Source organism: Lepidochelys kempii, chromosome 4, assembly GCF_965140265.1.
Source record: "Lepidochelys kempii isolate rLepKem1 chromosome 4, rLepKem1.hap2, whole genome shotgun sequence".
NCBI classification, from domain to species: domain Eukaryota; kingdom Metazoa; phylum Chordata; order Testudines; family Cheloniidae; genus Lepidochelys; species Lepidochelys kempii.
Genome location: NC_133259.1, coordinates 69,199,387 through 69,216,830, shown reverse-complemented (window position 1 = coordinate 69,216,830; position 17,444 = coordinate 69,199,387). Strand labels below are relative to the sequence as shown.

Genomic DNA, 17,444 nt, shown 5'->3' with positions numbered 1-17,444 from the left:
GTGTGTAAGTGCTTGAGAATAAGTAAAGTTTAGCTTTAAATGAAAGCACTCTGGTGCTGTCCTGCTTGTGCCAACCATCTATCGGTCCGACGGCCATATCTCCCCTGATTTATTTCTTGACACCACCTCGCACAGAGTAAAAGTTACCAAAAGCTTTGGGTTGAAAGAACCCCGGGTAACAATGCGATAGATTATCCATTGGCCAATCTCTTGTAGGCACTGAGGGCAACGTTTCAAGCAGAACGTTCTATGCAAAGAAAGCAGCACAGGCTAAAGTGCAAAATGATTGTAGATGAAAGTCAAAAATGTAGGCAACCAATGAAAGAATAGATGGGATTGAGGGTGTTAGGATATAGATATTCAGGCCTGTCTGTAAAGGCCTATACGCTAAGAATTTAGGTGTATTCTTATCACTTAGCTAGTTACAGAGATATAAAAAGAATAAAAATCACTGTCTGCTGGTGTCAGGGCCTTCTCTTACTGTGACAGTCTGAGGCCCTGTTCTTAGGCTAACGCCTTTGGCTAAGCAGCAGAGGCAGCCATAAGCTGGGAAGCAAACAATCACATCCTCACATTCCAAACTAGTCACATGGAAAAGGTGCTATTGGGCTGTTAGGAATACAATTCTGTACTGATAGTGCCTATCATCTCCAGAGAAAGGGAAGTGCCTAGAAAATGTAAAGGGAAACTTAGTTTGATAGCATCCTGTCTGGCAAAAACTCACTTATCAATAGCTGGGATGTGAAATCCTCATTTCTGTGTTGTTCTATCATTGCAGTCCCCATTTCCCTATTGTTTGTCTGTATAGTTTTCTGGTTCTGTGATTGTTTCTGTCTGCCATATAATTAATTTTGCTGGGTGTAAACTAAGGTGGTGGGATATAATTGGTTAAATCATGTTACAATATGTTAGGATTGGTTAGTTAAATTTCAGTAAAATGGTTGGTTAAGGTATAGCTAAGCAGAACTCAAGTTTCACTACATAGTCTGCAGTCAATCAAGAAGCAGGGGGGAAATTGGAATCATGTTTCCCTAAGGGGGGGGGGGGTAATGGGAACAAGGACACAGGTAAGGCTCTGTGGTGTCAGAGCTGGGAAGGGGGACACTAAGGAAGGAAACTGGCATAATGCTTGCTGGAAGTTCACCCCAATAACCATTGAATTGTTTGCACCTTTGGACTTCAGGTATTGTTGCTCTCTGTTCATGCGAGAAGGACCAGGGAAGTAAGCAGGTGAAGGAATAAGCCCCCTAACAGAGGGCAATACAACAGGTCAAGGGAAGAGTTCAGAGAAACAAAAGTTCTAAATGGCTTAAATAGCACGGACAATAAATTTGAACTTGATATGGGAAAAACTGAAGGGGTCAAATGGAGACAAGAGCACTCAAATCCCTCCACTAGGCTTTTACAGTGATAGCTGACTTGAATCGGTTATTTCACTATACATATATGCCTGGTTTTTGGCAGTGAAGACATAGCTAAAGATGACTCCAGGGTTATGGGCTGGGTATAACAATATATCATCAATCCCGATCAGTTAACAGCGACAGAGAATAGGAATATTCAGGAAGGTCTGGCAAGATAAGAAGTTCATGTAACTGACTACAAGTGAAAATGAAATGAAGTTTCAAGCTGTTGCAATACACATGATGTGTGCCTAATCCCCATTAGATAGAAATATATTAATCTTTATATTGTGGTCACGCCTACTGGTAAACCAGATTGGGCTCCATTGTGCTAGATGCTGCACAGACGTAGAAAGGGGCACCTTCTTGTCCCAAGATCTTACAATCTAAAACATGAAGCATCAGAGTTAAGGTGGTTTGCAAACCTTAACTCCAGTATTTTTTAGATTTCTATGTAATATAGAAATGTTTTCAATTAACTAATAGCTGTAGTTTGTTTAAAAAAAAATTGGGGGAGAGGGAGATTTGGGAATTTTATATTTGAAACTCTAGATATAATTCCCACTATTACATGAAAATGCAGTTTTTAATCTTTACGGTATAACACCAGTGACATTCCTAGAAAACAGATACAATATCAATACCATTTCTGAATTTCAAGTCTTAAAATGAATTGACCATTCCATTAAAATCAGTGTCTATACTGAATCCTTCATGTTGCCATAGGTTACATCTGCTAAAGGAGAGAGAAGTATTAGCTCTAATGCACAGGAGCCCAACCTATGGTCCGCAGGCCATATATGGTCAACCATGAGGTCTGTGGCCTTCGTTAACACCATATACTAGCATTTTGTCATCATGTTAATTAGTTATGTGTCATATGTTTTCCCCATTTTCTATAATTCTGATATGTTTTATGCACTGATTACTTTACTTTGTTTTTAAATAAACAATACTGTACATAGAAACAGCCTGTTTGGCCCTCACAAGGTTGCGTTTAGGGTTATTGGCCCTCCTGTGTAGTAAGGTTGGGCACCACAATGCAATTGAAAACTGTGATGCTCTGTACCTTGATTGTGTGGTATCCAATGCAAAGTTTGTCATGTCGGGTGTCTTCAGAAAGCTCATGATGCACTGAGCATTGTTATAATAATGTTATAGGTTATAATTTCATGTATATAGGTATGAGGCTGAAAATGTGTCCTCGTGGCTTAAAACAAGCCCAGGCAAAACTCTCCAGGAGCGGAGGGGCAGTTCATACCTCATCAGGGCACGTATAGGACAAACCCAGCCAAGAGGAAAGAAAACATGATAAAAGGGAGAGACATTAGCCATGCTCTCTCTTCCACCTCCCTCTACAGAAACCACCACCAAGTGGCTGAAGCACTGATCAAAGGGGAGAGCCTGGCTGAAGGGCAACCAGCCAGCCTCTGGTGAGAAGTATCTAAGTTCTTAAGGGTACTGAAAGTGTTAAGATCAGCTTAGAATGTGTTTTGCTTTTATTTCATTTGCTCAAATCTGACTTCTTGTGCTTTGATTTATAGTTACTTAATCTATTTTTTGTAGTTAATAAATTTGTTTATTCTACCTGAAGCAGGGTGTTTGGTTTGAAATGTGCCAGAGACTCTCCCTGCCACCGGTACTACAGTTGTCTAAGCGATAACAGCACAATAAAGATAATGGATTTCAAGAAGGCAGACTTTAGCAAACTCAGGGAGTTGGTAGGTAAGATCTCCTGGGAAACAAGTCTAAGGGGAAAAACAGTTCAAGAGAGTTGGCAGTTTTTCAGAAAGACATGATTAAGGGCACAAAAGCAAACAATCCCGCTGAGTACAAAAAGATAAGTATAACGAGATCACCCCATCTTAACCAGGAGATCTTCAATGATCTGAAACTCAAAAAGGAGTTCTACAAAAAGTGAAACTAAGTCAAATCACAAAGGAAGAAAACAAACACAAATATGCCGGTACAAAATTAGAAAGCCCAAGCCGCAAAACGAGATTAAACTAGCTAGAGACAAAGTGTAACAAGAAAACATTCTATACATACATTAGAAGGAAGAGAGAGACCAAGGACAAGGTAGGCCTGTTACTCAATGAGGTGGGAAAAATAACAGAAAATGTGGAAATGCAGAAGTGCTAAATGACTTTTTTGTTTCACTTTTCACCAAAAAGGTTAGTAGTAATTGGATGTCTAACAGTGAATGCCAATGAAAATGAGGTAGGATAAAAGGCTAAAATACGGAAAGAACAAGTTAAAAATTACATAGGCCTTGTCTACACTACACAGTTTTGTTGGCAAAAGGCAGCAGAGGTGCACACGTTACAATGCTCCTCCCACCACCAAAACTCTCCTGCTTTGCTGACAAAATATAACCACCTTGACAAGGTGTAGAGCTTTTTGCAGCAAAGTTAAATCGACAAAAAGTCAGTGTAGACACTGCATTCATTATGTCACCATAATTGGCCTCTAGGAGGCCACAATGCTCACCGTGACTGCTCAGCTCACCGTTTTGAACTCTGCTACCCCACATCCAGCTACACAGGCACGTGCCCATTCCAATTCAAAGCACCAGGAAGTTTTGAAATTGCTCAGCATGGAGAGCTACTGCCCAGCTGAGCATGCCGGCTCCTGGCAGCAAACACACTCCTCCCTGGACTACAGGGGAGGAAGTGGATCCCCTTGGTCTGTGGGAGAACTCAGATGGAATCAAAACACTATCACAGAATCCTGCTTTCCCCAGCACTAGGATCACAGTGGCAGGCAGTGTAGGCTGCTGTTGGGGAGGGGTGGAAGGAAGACTCCTGATGGGCTGTGCAGAGCCAGGGAGGGAGGTGGAGGCTGATGTCGGAGTGTCCCTCTCCTCTCTTCTGTGTAGCAGTCTCCGCTGAGTTGGGGTGAGAGGACAGGGGGACACCAGCTGTTTATGCACCAGCCTCTGCCTCAGGATTGGTTGCTTCCAGCTGCTGCCCGAACAAGTGTTCAGACTGGTGAATGCTATACTTAAAGAGACAGCATGCCAACATACTCACTCTCCCCCCAACACACACACACACTCCCTGTCACACGCTTTCCTCCACACTTCTGTGGGCTTCTTGTGTTAGTGTTCAATGTCAGTTTGGTCATATTTGAGTGCTATTTTCAAAAGTGATTTAAAATGTGTAACTTTTCAGACTCAAATATGACCAAACTGACATTGCTGAACACTAACACAAGAAGCCCACAGAAGTATGGGGGAAAAGTGTGTGATAGGGAGTGTGTGTGTTGGGGGAGAGTATGTTGGCATGCTGTCTCTAAGTAGAACATTCACCAGCCTGAACACTTGTTCAGTCAGCAGCCGGAAGCAACCAATCCTGAGGCAGAGGCTGGTGCATACATCAGCATAATTTGCATCAACAAAACTCTGTAGTGTAGACATAGCTTTAGACAAGTTAGATGTTTTACAAGTCACCAGGGCCTGATGAAATTCATCCTAGAATACTCAAGGAGCTGACTGAGGAGATATCTGAGCCATTAGCAATTCTCTTCAAAAAGTCAGGGGAGAGATTCCAGGGGACTGGAAAAGGGCAAATATAGTGCCAAAAGGGAAATAAGGACAACCCAGGGAATTACAGACCAGTCAGCTTAAATTCAGTACCCAGATAGATAATAGGGGCAAACTATTAAGCAATCAATTTGCAAACATCTAAAAGATAATAAGGTGATAAGTAACAATCAGCATGGATTTGTCAAGAACAAACTGTGCGAAACCAACTTAACAGCTTTCTTTGACAGGTAACAAGCCTTGTGAATGGCGGGGAAAGCGGTAGATGTAGTATATCTTGACTTTAGTAAGGCTTTTGGTACAGTCTCACATGACTTTCATAAACAAACTAGGGATATAAAACCTAGATGGAGCTACTATAAAGTGAGTGCATAACTGGTTGGAAAATGGTTCCCAGAGAATAGTTATCAGTTGTTTACAGTCAAGCTGGAAGGGCATATCAAGTGGGTTCCACAGGATCAGTTCTGGGTCCAGTTCTGTTCAATATCCTCAACAGTGATTTAGACAACAGCATAGAGTACACAAAGTCTGCAGACAATATCAAGCTGATAGGGGCTGCAAGTGCTTTGAAGGACAGGATTAAAATTCAAAATGATCTGGACAAACTGGAGAAATGGTCTGAAATAAATAGGATGAAATTCAATAAGGACAAATGCAAAGTACTCCACTTAGGAAGGAACAAGCAGTTGCACACAGACAAAATGGGAAATGACTGCCTAGGAAGGAGTACTGCAGGAAAGGGATCTGGGGGACATAATGGAGCACAAGCTAAACATGAGTGAACAGTACAACACTGTTGCAAAAAAAGAACGTTCTGGGACGTATTAGCAGGAGTGCTGTAAGTAATTATTCCGTTCTACTCCATGCTGATCAGGCTTCAGCTGGAATATTGGGTCCAGTTCTGGGCGCCACATTTCAGGAAAGATATGGACAAATTGGACAAAGTCCAGAGGAGGCCAACAAAAACGATAAAAGGTCTAGAAAACATGACCTCTGAGGAAATAATGAAAAAATTGGGTTTGTTTAGTCTGGAGAAGACAGAGGGGACATAACAGTTTTTGAGTACATAAAAGGAGGAATGAGAAAAACTGTTCTTAACCTCTGAGGAGAGGACAAGAAGCAACAGTCTCAAATTGCAGCAAGGGCGGTTTAGGTTGGACATTAGAAAAAACTGTGTCACGGTGTTTAAGTATTGGAATAACTTGCCTAGGGAGGTTGTGGAATCTCCATCACTGGAGATTTTTAAGAGTAGATTAGACAAACATCTGTCAGGGATGTTCTAGATAAGGCTTGGTCCTTTCTTGAGTGCAGGGGACTGGACTAGACGACCTCTCAGTCCTACAATTCTACATCAATTCATGTTACTAATCTCTTCCAATATCTTCTCTAGCTATTTAAGGGGCAAACTGGCATGCTCCAACATGAGTGTCTCATAATCCATCTTCCTTGTGTTAGAGCCATTTTACCAGCCAAGGTGATGTCAGGTGAGGAAACAAAAGCAGATGGAGTTATTCATTGCTAAAAACAGGGAGCATGTGCATCAAAGGAATAAATATTGCAGCTGATTATACAATAATATTCAAGATGGGGAGTTTCTAAGGAGAAAGACCTTGTCCTATGCCTGTAGAGATGCCAGCAAACAGCACTGTCATTTCTTGAGGTTAAAGCTTTAGAAGCAACAAAAAAAAAAAAAAAAATCAGGAATTCAGCTACCTTACTCATATGTTCTTAGGCAGCCACCAATGCTGTGTATGCCATCTCCCTTATAAACACTCTCTCAGGTGCCACTAGTACGCCTTTTCTTTTTGCAAATACAGACTAACACGGCTGCTACTCTGAAATCTCTCAGGCAGAAACCGTCACCGTGGCAATTACCATGGCAGGACTACAGAGCAACATGGACCCCCAGCTTCAACCCACTGCACAGAGACCGCAGCCAACTTGCCCCAGGCACGCACTAGGGGCTCGGCGGGGAGTAACACCTGCACATGACCCGCTCGCCGCCGCACAGCGCCCCAGGAGACAGGCGCAGAGAAGCCCATAGCCCCTGGCAGGCCAGGAGAGCGTGGAAACAGGCACAGCACCACTACGGGCACCGGCAGCGCCCACAGGCGCCACAGCCCCCAGGCTCGGGGGATACTGACACCCCTCCCCCCCCAGCACAAGAACTACCGCGCCCCCCCCCAGCGCTGACTCCAGACCAGACGCTCCCCATCCTCGCAGTCCCAGGGCCCGGGCGGCAGCTACCGTCACGTAGCGCCCGGGCGAGCCTGCCCCGTCCGGTGTCCCTCCGCCGTACCTGGCCGCGTAGCGCCGCCTGCTGCTCCCGAGGGAGGCGCTCGCGCACCCTCCTGCTCCGAGTCATGGGCAGGGCCCAGACGCTTGCGCGGGGCGGGGTCCCACTTCCTCTCGCAGGCGCTCGCTCAGCCGGCCCCACCCCACCCCACCCCACTCCGCGCGTGGGCGGGGCTTCCTCCCGCCCATGCGCACAGCAGCCACGCCACTTCCGCCACGCCGTGGCTCACTTCCGGTACTGTCCGCGGCTGGGGTATCCCACGCTGTCTCTCCCCGCAGGGCCCGGCCCTGCTCCTGGCAGCTCCCGCGCGGAAGCCGGCGCCCCTCACTCTAAGGGGGCGCCCCGCAAAGCTTGGCCCCGGGGCAGGCAGCAGCGCCGGGCGACTAAGCCCCGGCTCCTGGGCTGGGTGGGGCTCAGCACAGTCGCTGAGCTGCCCTGCCCCGCCCGCTGGGGCCACTCCCCCGCCTGTAGTGCGGCGGCGACCTCCCTCCCTCCCTGTGACAGCATCGCAGCTACACGGAGCCCTGGCGCTGGCCCCGGCGGGGTGTCCTCACCGCAGCTGTGAGCCGGGCTACGTCCTCGCTCCCGCATCGCCCCTAGAGCCCCCGCCGCCTCCTGGCTAGCTCACCTTTAAAACCCCACCTGGCCCGAGCTGGAGACATTTGGGCGTGGATGGAAGTTGGGTGAGGGGTAAGACTGGAGTTATACCTCAGCTAATGCGGAAAGGTGAGCCTTCACAGCAACAGCAGGACTAAAATTAGGGCCCTACTAAATTCAGGGTCCATTTTAGTCAATTTCATGGTCATAGGGTTTTAAAAATAATTAATTCCATGATTTCAGATATTTAACTATGAAATTTCACAGTTCTGTAATTGTACACAAAGGAGTTGTGGGGGGTGTTGCAAGGTTGTTGTTGGGGGAGGGGGAAGAAGAGAGAAATTGCAGTACTGCTGCCCTTCTGCCTTCAGAAATGGGCAGCTGGCGAGTGGCAGCTGCTGGCCAGGAGCCCAGCTCTGAAGGCAGAGCCACTGCCAGCAGCAGTGCAGAAGTAAGGATGGCATCATAGATGCTGACTTCCCCTTCGCCTGGGGGTGCTCAACCTCTCCCTGGCCTGCCTCTTCCCACCCTAGCCCCAAGTCCCTGCCCCACCGCCTTTCCTGAATGCGCTGTCTCCACTTCTCCCCCTCCCTCCTCGAAAATCCTAAGCACTGCTAAACAGCTGTTAGGCAGTGGGGTCAGGAAGCACTGGGAGGGAGGGTGGGGGAAGAGCAGGGATGCAGCATACTTGGGACAGGGAGGAGGAGGCCGTGGGGGTGGCAAGGTGGGAACAGAGGGAGCTTGGCTGCCAGTGGGTGCAGAGCACCTGCTAATTTTTCCCCATGAGTGCTCCAGCTGTTGGCACCTGTGTATGGAATAGTATAATATTGCCAGCCTTACTTCTGCACTACTGCCTGCAGAGCTGGTCCCTCAGTCAGCAGCCACTACTCTGGCTCTCCAGCTCTGAAGGAAGACGAAAGGGTGGCATCATATGGTTTTGCCACCCTTACTTCTGCGCTAATGATGATGGGGCACTGCCTTCAAAGCTGGGCGCCTGGCCAACAGCCGTCACGCTCCAGCCACACAGCTTTGAAGGCATTGCAGAAGTAAGGGTGACAATACTGTGACCCCTCCCCTAAAATAACCTTGGAACTCCCTTTTGGGTCAGGACCCCCCCCATTTGAGAAATACTCATCTCCCCTGTGAAATCTGTATTGTCTAGGGTAAAAAAAAAAATCACACAAAAGATCAGATTCCAGGGTCCATGATGTGTTTTTCCGTGGCCAAGAATTTGGTAGGGCCTAGCTATAACCAATACTGCTGCTAGCCCATTGCCCCCCACAGCAGGAATCATCCTCTTCTCCCCCATAGGCTAATAATTAATAGGGGCCCCCAAGCAATTGCTTAGTCTGCTTATGCCTAGCATTTTTCTGCCTTTAACTTAGTTGCTCTGAAAGCATGAGACCCTCCTGTCTGAGCTACAAGAAAATCCCTGCTAGCTGGTACCAGCACTGGATTGAGGACCACACAGTTGTGTAATTTTCACTTCCCAGCTGGGGGTGTGACAACACAGGTTGGTTGTAGCCTAGGCCCCAGTCCTGCAATGAATACCACAAGCTCAGCATGCTGTTAATTGTGAGCTCGTTTTGTAGAGTACCACAGATGGTGCAGAATTATTAAATAATGATGCTTTCACAGATTAGATATTTTCCTTTTTCATGTTCTCCAACTTGTCTCTTTCTTCTACAATTCAGTTGTCGCATGCATCTTTTCAGTTTTTAAAACTTGCTATGTGACAGCCACACAAGAACTATTTTTATTCAGTTGAGAGTCTAGGGACTGTTTCCTAGATTAGTGTTCTTCCACCTTCTAAAATGAATTAACACAAAACAAATCTCCCATATCTTCTAACATAGAAAATAGACATAAAACCAGTCTTGTTATTAACCAAATATAAAGCACCAATATGTAAATTCAGGTAAGATTAATCTAAGGCCAAATGTAATCCACAGAACTTGCTACAGAATTGAGTCCTAGAATCTAGCTTTCCTCATTGTAAAGAAAATGTTGAAAACTAACTAAAATATTACAGTTATTAGGTCAGGGTACAAGCACTGTACGCACTTCAAATGTTAGGTTTAAGCTCTCAAGTGCTTGGTGGGGTCTCCATAGACTTACATCTCTAGTAGGAGAAACACAGGAGCAGCCAAACTGCCAATCCACTGAAAGGGGACCTCCAGTCAAATGTTCTGAACCACTTTTGTAAGGTCCTTTCAGCCCTTTGAATCAGTCAGTGAGATCCCCTATTAAATGTTTTCTTCTCTCTGGAGTGAGGGAGACTGTAAAATAGTCCTCAGCCTTTCGAGCCTGAGCATGGCAGTGTCTATATAATTAGATTTTTTTAAAATGCATTAAAACAAGATTAAGGCTGCAGAGTCTAGCATTCAGATATTGGGAAAATATCTGAATTAAAGTTGCCTGCACAACCTTAATTCAGCCCCTGCTGTATGTATCATGTAGTCTTTACATTACATGGTGTGACAAGATAGCCAATGTTAGTATGGTGGGTCCTGCACTTTTCTTGGCTGGGGGCTAAGATTCCACACCTTACTCCTGCTCTTGGGGTACCAAGGGCCCCACTTGTGGCCCAGGAAGGTGATAAAGGAGGGAAGCAGGAGAGGTGTCTGAGTTTGCTCCTCACTCTGGGCCCCAGCCCCTCTCAACCCCTGCAGGTTTTTACCATTTTCCTCCTGGGGGTGGGGTGGGGGTGGGAAGATACCTGCAGACCTTAGACACTGGGACGGTCTCCCTTACTTCAGTTCACCCATCTTTCAAATCACACAGCATACCTCCAAGCTCTAGTCCTCTCTCCTTCTGCCTGAAGCAGGGGGTTTTATTAGGTTCCTGACAGGGCCTTAATTGACTGCAGGTGCTCTAATTAACCTGTAGCTACCCTCCCTAGTCTACAGGGAACCATGCCTTAATTAGCCTATGGCTTATATATTTTCCCTCTCCCACTGCTCTCTGGCACACCTGTATCACAATGATAAACTATTCCCTCCCCCCCCCCCGAACCCCTTCCTCATTCACTGCAGAGAATGAACAATGCTTATTTAATAAGTAGCTAGTTAATATTATGTTTTATCCTTGTTGTTTAATGTGTGCTATGCTGTAACGATGCTGTCCTTGGTGGGACACTTCTGAGAGTATCAATTCAGGGCAAATTGCTTATAGCAGGGTACTTACAGCTTAAGGCTGGGGTTTCTCCACTTTTTAGGCACACCAAACCAGCCAGACAGAGAGGACTTTGGGTTTACCCCAGTGGCTAACCACAAGTCATACAAGCAATTCCCTTAGACACTCCAGTTTCCCCACCAGTGCCACTAGTTATGGGAATGAATGGTTATGAAAACCAATACTCCAGTAAAAGAAAAAAAGTTCTCCCAATCCCAAAAGACCAAGCCCCAGACCCAGGTCAATATATAAATCAGATCTTACCCACAAATCATGCTGTTGCCAATCCTTTAGAATCTAAAATAAAGGTTTATTCATAAAAGGAAAAAATATATAGATGAGAGCTAAAATTGGTTAAATGGAATCAATTACATACAGTACTGGCAAAGTTCTTGGTTTAGGCTTGCAGCCATGATATAATAAAATGCAGGTTCAAATCAAGTCTCAGAGTACATCCATAACTGGGATGGGTCATTCAGTCCTTAGTTCAGAGCTTCAGTTTGTAGCAAGGTTCCTCAAGAAGTAAGAAGCAGGATTGAAGACAAGAAGGAGGGGTTTTCAGGGCCTTTTATATTCTCTTCCCATGGAAGGACCCCCTCTTTGTTCTTACTATGGAAAATCACAACAGCAAGATGGAGCTTGGAGTCACATGGGTAAGTCACATGTCCATGCATGACTCAGTTTGCAGGCTGATGCCATTGTTTACATGTTAGTTTGAACGTTCCCAGGAAAGCTCAGATGTAGATTCACATCTCCCAAAGTCCATTGTCAATTAAGTGTTTCTTGATCGGGCACTTACTGAGAATAGTCCCTTCTCAAGAAGCTGACCAAATACTTCATTGAGGCTATTTAGAATCAAACACATTGAGATACAAGTACATAGCCAATATTCATAATTTCAACTACAAAAATGATACATGCATACAGATAGCATAATCATAACCAGCAAATCATAACCTTTTTATAGACACCTCACATGACAACGTTTGTACAATATTTGCTGCAAATATACAACAGTGGTTGCAACAATGATCTATATAGTCACAATTTATGTCAATAATGTCACACATGCCCACCTTCCCATTATTTCCTGCAAGATATTCAAACTCCATTCTCAATGCAGAATAATTAATTTCCTCAAGGGTTTTCCTATAGCATTCATTACTATAGCATCTTAGTGCTTTCCAAATGTTCATTACATTTCACTACGCTCCTGAAAACAAAGGGGGTAGTATTATCCCCATTTTACAGATGGAGAACTGAGACATAGAGATTAAAATAAAAAAGTATCCACTAATTTTGGATCTATCATTTGTGACAGCTAGTGTCAGGCAACTATAAGTATAGGTGGCACTACCAGCTGTCACTGATACAATGGAAACTACAGTACCTACTGTGTACATGCTCTAGAGGGCTGGACAATGGAGTTTTGGCATAAATGCAGTAATGCGCTAAGTTAAAGAAAATAGGCTGATCAGTGTGGATATATGTAACCATTTCAGCAGCAAACTTCAGTCTTGAAACGGTTCAATTCTCTATGTGGTGTGGCTTAAGTCTGTGTGAGGGACCATCCAAGAGATGTGAAAGCTGCCAATTAGAACAGATTTTTTTGTAGAATTATTAAGATGAGCAGGCGTGTAAGAGGTAAATAAAGGTATTTATCATGCACAAACATTTTAATTTCTAATTCTTTAATATAGGTAGGTAAAAATCACTTCTGACATATTTTTTTCTCCAATCTAAAATTTACAAGAATTCCTATAAGTGATTTACAGACCATACCCACTGGTAGGGACCCAGTGCGTTCCCTTATGGTTCGTTTGGCCTGCATACCTGGATAGCTTAACACTGCTATGAACATTTTGTAGGTAAATGGTCTCCCCATGGGGCCCTGTGTCCTCTACCAAGTGGTCCTGGAGAGGATTTGATCACACCCTAAGTCAAACAGACCTGTCACCTCAGCCCCATCCACATAGATGGGGATGGTCAGCTTGGCCAGGCTTAGTTTGCCTGTCCAGCTTTCTTGCCTGCCTGCACATAGCTGCACTCCATGTATGGGCAGCTTCAGCTCATGCTACGTGGACACCCTCATGAAAGCAGGCTACTGGCCCTGGGTGGGGGCAAGATCAGAACCTGGCCCAGACCCTTGGGCAGATCTTAAACAATAAAACAAGCCAGAACCAGCACCCTGGTTTTCCTTTCTCAGGAACAGCAGGTGGCTCGTGCTCTTCTTCCCAGATTCTGCCCTACGTTATCCAGGCTTCCCTACCAGAACCTGCCAGCCCCTCAGCCCTGACTTCCCAGGGCTTTCCTCTGCCAAAGTTGACCCCTTTGTTTCAAGCAGTCTTTCACTATATGCCCGTAAGGCAACCATATAATTCTCCATCAGCTGGACAGCCTCAGCTAATGACTTCTACCCCCAAGTGCCTCTCCTGCAAGGAGTCCATTCCAGTAATGGATGAACATTCCCACTGTGTCTGTTGCCTCTGAGAGGGCCATATTCAGAACAAGTGTACCTTCTGTTAGTAGCTAAAGACCAGACCCTGAAAAAAACAGTAATTGAAACTAAAATTGCTCCTCATGGATGGAGCTTTTCACCTGCATCTGACCCGTGCCCAGTGTCTCCCAGGCAATATCAGTCTTGTCCACGGATTTCCATCACCAAGGCCAGTGAATCGAGGAAGAAATCCTCGGACTCCCCATGTAATACCTCCAAAAAGAGAGCTTTGAGCCCTCACAGTGAGCCCTGAACCAGCCAGAGGAGATCCTCAGCATGTTTGGTCTCCTTGGTATCGATGGCACCCAAGCATGGTACCCACAGATCTCATGGGTCTGGTGTGACAGATACTGATGGCTTGCCTAAAGACCCCATGGGCATAGACACTGAAGCAGCAGTACCATCAGACAGGGAGAGGAGTGGAGACCGTGTCACTTCTGGGAAGACGACATTGGTATGGATGCCCTTGGTACTGATGACTGCAAGGCAACTATCATCAGACTGCTCAGTGCGGCCAACATCGCCAGCTCTCTCTGTACTGCCGATTTATTACTGGCAACAACTGATGGAACTGATTACTGCAGCACCTCAGGAATTTAGATTCTCTAAAGACCTCATGGTATCTGAGGTACTGGAGTCTCCCTATTTGGTACCAGGCACATCTTGAGCACCGGATCAGCACTGGCACTGAGCCATGCACCTCCAATCTCTGCATCAGCTCCACCATGTCCCAGTGGAGAGATGGATAGTGACCAGGAGGTCTTCTCCCATCCATCTCACTATGCTTCCTCCCGCTACCAACCCGGGCCTTCCCAGGTATCCCTTCACGATAGGTCTGGACCTCAACTCCTGTGGTATGACTAATTATGGGCTTTTGCACCACCCCAGTGACCCTATTGGGATCCATGGGCAGCTTATAGGCACATGCCTGCTGGATGTCTAGCATTACGCACCCAGAGACTGCAAGGCATACCCCCTCAGCCACTGTCTTTAGAGCCTCAGAACCTCCTGAGGAGATCCTGGAAGGAGCAGAAGGTTGGACTAGAGTAGGAGGTTACACCACATACCAACATCTCTTCCTCCTCTCTAGATGAGGCAGTAATGCCCCCTCTACCGTTATGGCAGGCGATTTTAAACTCTTCCAAGACCTGACTAAGAGGGTGGCACATACCTTACAAATACCTCTCAAGGAGGTAGAAGACACCATAAGCTGTTGGATATTCTACACACATAGAATCACAGAATCTTAGAATATCAGGGTTGGAAGGGACCTCAGGAGGTCATCTCGTGCAACCCCCTGCTCAAAGCAGGACCGATCCCCAATTAAATCATCCCAGCCAGGGCTTTGTCAAACCTGACCTTAAAAACTTCAAAGGAAGGAGATTCCACCACCTCCCTAGATAACTCATTCCAGTGTTTCACCACTCTCCTAGTGAAAAAGTTTTTCCTAATATCCAATCTAAATCTCCCCCACTGCAACTTGAGATCATTACTCCTTGTTCTGTCATCTGCTACCACTGAGAACACTCTAGAGCCATCTTCTTTGGAACCCCCTTTCAGGTAGTTGAAAGCAGCTATCAAATCCCCCCTCATTCTTTTCTTCCGTAGACTAACCATCCCCAGTTCCCCCAGCCTCTCCTCATAACTCATGTGTTCCAGTCCCTTAATCATTTTTGTTGCCCTCCGCTGGACTCTTTCCAATTTTTCCACATCCTTCTTGTAGTGTGGAGCCCAAAACTGGACACAGTACTCCAGATGAGGCCTCACCAGTGTCGAATAGAGGGGAACGATCATGTCCCTCGATCTGCTGGCAATGCCCCTACATATACATCCCAAAATGCCATTGGCCTTCTTGGCAACAAGGACACACTGTTGACTCATAATCCAGCTTCTCATCCACTGTAACCCCTAGGTCCTTTTCTGCAGAACTGCTGCCGAGCCATTCGGTCCCTAGTCTGTAGCGGTGCATTGGATTCTTCCGTCCTAAGTGCAGGACTCTGCACTTGTCCTTGTTGAACCTCATCAGATTTCTTTTGGCCCAATGCTCCAATTTGTCTAGGGCCCTCTGTAGCCTATCCCTACCCTCCAGCGTATCTACCTCTCCTCCCAGTTTAGTGTCATCTGCAAACTTGCTGAGGGTGCAATCCACACCATCCTCCAGATCATTTATGAAGATATTGAACAAACCCGGCCCCAGGACCGACACTTGATACCGGCTGCCAACTAGAGATGGAGCCATTGATCACTACCCGTTGAGCCCGACAATCTAGCCAGCTTTCTATCCACCTTATAGTCCAAGGATAGTCCATATGTAGTCCATCCTCCTCCTCCAGGATAGTGCTCCCCATCAATGAGGTACTTTTGGACATAGCTAAGCTTATATGGCAGTTGCCAGCATCAGCCACACCAACATGCAAACGGGCCAATAAAAAATCATATTTACCTCCTTGGGATATAGAATTTCTTTTTTCACACCCTCTGCCTAATTCCACTGTGACAAATGCAGTGAACTCCTGTGGCCAGCAACATCATTCTAAGTCCATCCCTTATGATAGGGATTGGAAGTGCCTTGACTTACTGGACAAAAGGCCTATTCTTCTGCTACTCTGCAATTTAGAATTGCCAACTACCAGGCCTTAAAAGCAAAATATGATTACATGAACTATACCAAACTTAACATCTTTATTGACCATCTCCTGGGATCGCAACGGGAACAATTTTGAGCCACTATCAACGAAGGGCGATTGGTGGCAAAAACAGTACTCCAGATGACATAGTGGCTTGGTCCATCTCAACAGCGGTTGTGATATGGTGAGCTTCGTGGTTGCATCTTTCAGGCTTCCCAAAGGAGGTGCAACTAACTTTCAAAGACCTCCCCTTCTAAGGCTCTGCATTGTTTTCTGAGAAGACCAACATGTCACGCCACACATTTAAGGACTCCAGAGCCACACTTTGGTCACTGTGGATCTGTACACCCAGACAAAAAAGAAAATTTAGTCCTTAATCTTCTCACAGACTGCATACACCACAGTTCCCACCACAATGCTACTATGAGCCACAGAGAAAGAAATCCAAATTCTAGAGCCACAAACCATTAGGTCCTCAATTTTCATCATCACAGTCTGCCACTTCAGAACATCAGTTTTGACATCCTGGTTGAGGCCCCGAGAGACCACTCCCTTTGACATCAGCTGCCACTTCCCAACCCATTGCATTCCTTTGGATGCCGCCTTGCTTTGTTCTGCCATAACTGGAAACTCATAACATCTGACAGATGGGTTTTGGAGATTATCTTCAATGGGTGTTCGATCCACTTCACCTCTCTCCCTCCCCCTTGTCCTCCTCCAGCGCCCCTTCTCACGAGAGACTGTTGTGACAGGAGTTCTTGATAGGGACTCTGAGGTAGAGAAGTTTCAGAGTAACAGCCGTGTTAGTCTGTATTCACAAAAAGAAAAGGAGTACTTGTGGCACCTTAGAGACTAACCAATTTATTTGCGCATAAGCTTTCGTGAGCTACAGCTCACTTCATCGGATGCATACTGTGGAAAATACAGAAGATGTTTTTATACACACAAACTTTGAAATAATGGGTGTTTATCACTACAAAAGGTTTTCTCTCCCCCCACCCTCCCCATCACAGGGCCTAACAACATCAGCCACACTATTAAAGGCTCGTTCACCTGCACATCCACCAATGTGATATATGCCATCATGTGCCAGCAATGCCCCTCTGCCATGTACATTGGGCAGACTGGACAGTCTCTACGTAAAAGACTAAATGGACACAAATCAGATGTCAAGAATTATAACATTCAAAAACGAGTCGGAGAACACTTCAATCTCTCTGGTCACTCGATTTCTGATCTCAAAGTGACTATCCTTCAACAAAAAAACTTTGAAAACAGACTCCAACGAGGACTGCTGAATTGGAAT

General features: G+C 45.7%; 2 protein-coding genes across 10 annotated transcripts in view; one reads left to right on the top strand and one right to left on the bottom strand.

Moving 5' to 3' along the window:
• Positions 1 to 7,396, bottom strand: part of CLCN3 (chloride voltage-gated channel 3) — a 133,975-nt gene extending 126,579 nt beyond the window's left edge. The window contains exon 1 of one of the 3 annotated variants that reach the window (XR_012158626.1): positions 7,247 to 7,396. The gene's annotated coding sequence lies outside the window, so the exon portion shown is untranslated. The remainder of the gene's footprint in view (positions 1 to 7,246) is intronic. The other 2 variants (XM_073341613.1, XM_073341609.1) reach the window with 2 other exon arrangements.
• NEK1 (NIMA related kinase 1) overlaps positions 1 to 17,444 on the top strand; it is a 189,364-nt gene that overhangs the window by 22,130 nt on the left and 149,790 nt on the right. For 2 of the 7 annotated variants that reach the window (XM_073341586.1, XM_073341587.1), the window contains 2 exons: positions 6,797 to 7,969; positions 9,226 to 9,353. The exons of 2 other annotated variants lie outside the window; for them this stretch is intronic. The gene's annotated coding sequence lies outside the window, so the exon portion shown is untranslated. Of the gene's footprint in view, positions 1 to 6,764; positions 7,970 to 9,225; positions 9,354 to 17,444 lie in introns of all 7 variants that reach the window. 3 more of the 7 variants (XM_073341584.1, XM_073341585.1, XM_073341589.1) reach the window with 2 other exon arrangements.